This window comes from Phoenix dactylifera, chromosome 13, assembly GCF_051530095.1.
Source record: "Phoenix dactylifera cultivar Ajwa chromosome 13, Ajwa_hap1_PhDact_Kaust_v1.1, whole genome shotgun sequence".
NCBI classification, from domain to species: Eukaryota; Viridiplantae; Streptophyta; class Magnoliopsida; order Arecales; family Arecaceae; genus Phoenix; species Phoenix dactylifera.
In genome coordinates, this window is record NC_143202.1 from 644838 (window position 1) to 647913 (window position 3076).

Below are 3076 nucleotides of genomic sequence, written 5' to 3' on the forward strand. Positions count from 1 at the left end.
GAGTCGCTCCTTGGCTCGGGCGAAAGAAGTAGCTAAGTTGTTGGTCGTCCCGGGCCGGTCGCATGGCATACCACTGGGGCTGACGGCTGCAAGCCGAGCTTCCTGAGCTAAGCTTGGGTGGCTTAACCTGTCATGAAGTTCCAACTGGAGTCGGCTGGAGGAGCTCTTTGATGTGCTGCGTGTGCGTTCCTTCTCAAGGCGTCGCTGGGTGGAACGCGAGGGGCCAATCATTAATGGCCCGTCGGGGCGCCTGGCAGAGAGCAGAGGGTCGGCCATTATCGCCTCGTTCTCCGAAGCGTCCACCATGATGATTGGCTGTTAGGGCTGTGATCCGGGAAGACTTTACTGAGGAAGCTTCTAGGCCTGTCATGTGGCGAGACCCGGCCACCTGGCCGCCCAAGCCAGCCAATTGGAGGGGCTGAGGTAGGCTATATAAGGCCTTGAGGGGTATCTTAGGCCCTCATTCGATTTCCTTTGCTCCTTCTTCCTCTCTGATTGTCATCTCTGTCATCAAAAGTTGCGGAGATGCTTTTCAGCGGCGAGGCCCTGATGGCCCAACGCAGCAAGGAGGTGGCTGCCTTGGATGGAGTTCGGTCTGAGGGGAGGTCGAAGAGTCCCATTGTTGGTGTCGCCAAGGGCTTCCACTACAAGATGAGGTTCGTCCCGAAGAATCCCATCATCAGCGTCACCAAGGGCTTCCGGTATAAGATGCGGTTCGCCTTGGTCCCGGCCTTCACCATGGGTGGGGTGACATTTGGAGCAAACGAGCATGCCGAGGCACGTGAGTTCGTCATTGAGGCGGCGAACGAGGGTGCTGCTCAAGCTTGTTTTCTCTTTTCTTCCTCTCTACTCTTGTAAGGCTGGCCACTTAAGCCTTATTGTAGGTGGTATCCAATCCGACCTTAAGGTCGGCTTCTTTTATACTCAGCCTTTGGCCTTTCATCGTCAATGAAATGTACCTTTTTGGCACTTGGCATGATTTGGCAATATATTTGAGCTTACTTTGCTTTGTTTTTGAAGTCTGACCTGCACGGGCCACCAGTGTTGAATCTCGTGCTCGGCATTTACTTCTAACTTAAAGATAGTCTTAGAAAGTTGGAGAATCTGCTACTCTTGAGCTCATCTGTTGGCGCACTTCGGGCACCCAGATCAAGCACCAGGTCGGCTTCAGGTCCTTGTGTGAGGACTGAGCTCGAGGCGCCTTGCAATGTCGACCAAGAGCCCAAGTGGCCTCATCGACCGTTCACCGAAAATGGCCCAAGGGTGACCACACCGGGAGAGTCGACGGAGCCGTTTGCCAGGGCAGAGAATGAAGAGGGGCCATCTTCCCGCATGACAGCGTACATGCACAAAGCCCCACTGATGGTTCCGATAGGGGCCCTCCGAAGCTCAAGTTAAAGTGGAGTTTTTAGTGGCCCGAGAGTCCGTTCTTCATGTTACCTGATGGGGGTTATTTATACCCCGGGCGAAGGTGCCCAAATGGCAGATGTCTGTCCCATCCCCATTATGGAGGGGTTGGCTTCGGCCTGGTAGCGTGTGATCAAGGCTTGCTTGAGGCACACGATTCAAGCAACATGGCATCAGTCAGTGTGGCATGTCGCCAAGGCTCGCTTGAGGCACACAATTTGCGCAGCATGGCGACGGCCAATGTAGCAAGGCATGGCACGATGAAGTTATTACGTACGACTCACTTTGGACCCACTTCTTATTTTTCAATATCAATGAGTAATAGGCTTCTTGCCTTCAAGGTATACTTCAGCATTGTTGGTTCTTTTTTTTAAAGAACAGAGTGCTTCTCTCATTTAATAATTAAAAACATTACAATATTTAAAGTTTGAAAGATAACAACCCACTAACAACATGATCCGAAACTTGCTCCACGATTATAGAGAATAAATAACAAAATAACTAATTCCTAAAAAATAGGAACAAACTTTGACACAATCAACTTGACAAAAACACGTGGACATGTTTCAGTCTTGACCATTTTCTCCTCCTTGCTTTAGGAGCTGCAAACACCAAGTCTTGACCTTAGAAACTCGAACTTGCAAGCAGGCAATGGTTTGGTTAAAATGTCTGCAACTTGATCTTCTGTTTTGCAGTAGACAAGAATCATATCTCCATGTTTCTGTACTTCCCTTAGGAAGAATAACTTGATGTTAAAATGCTTAGTCTTCCCATGAAACACGGGATTATAAGAGATAGCAATAGCAGCTTGGTTGTCAATAAGAATCTCTGTGCTTTCCTTCTGCTCCAGATTAAGATCAACTAAAATTTTCCTCAGCCATAAAGCTTGATTAACAGTAGCTGTTGCAGCAATAAACTCTGCTTCGGCAGTGGATTGAGCTACAGTTTCTTGCTTCTTCGAGCTCCATGAGAAAACACCAGAGCCAAGAGTAAAATAGTAACCTAAAGTGCTCCTCATATCATCAATAGAACCTCCCCAGTCACTGTCAGAAAAGCCAACCAGCTTGAACTCCTTGCTTCTTGTGAACTTAACACCAAAATCACTTGTGCCCTTGACATATCGAATCACTCTCTTGGCAGCGTTGAGATGTAATTCACTTGCACAGTGCATGAATCGAGACAAAATACTTACAGCATTCAAGATATCAGGCCTTGTTGTTGTGAGATACATCAAGCAACCAATCAAACTCCTGAAATATCCTTCATCAACTTTGTCAGCACCATCTTCTTTGCACAGCTTCTCTTTTTGATTCATTGGAGTGCTTGCTGCCTTGCATTCCTCCATCTGAAACTTCTTCAGTATTTCCTTTGCATTCTTCTTCTAACAGATGAAAACTTCACCTTGCCCTTGCTTGATCTCCATGCCAAGGAAATAGGACATGAGCCCGAGATCTGTCATTTCAAACACCTTCATCATCTCCTGTTTGAAATTTTGAATATGATCTGCATTGTTTCCTGTAACTAGTAGGTCATCAACATACAGTGAAACAATAAGAATGTCAGTACCAATGTGCTTGACATACAAGGTTGTTTCTGATAGACTTTTCACAAATCTCAAGTTCAGCAAACGTTCATCAATTTTGCTATACCAAGCTCTTGGAGCTTGTTT

At 47.0% G+C, this 3076-nt stretch overlaps 1 pseudogene; it reads right to left on the reverse strand.

Moving 5' to 3' along the window:
• Window positions 1–2002: 2002 nt before the first annotated feature.
• LOC149751417 (secreted RxLR effector protein 161 pseudogene) lies at window positions 2003–2752 on the reverse strand (annotated as a pseudogene).
• Window positions 2753–3076: the final 324 nt, after the last annotated feature.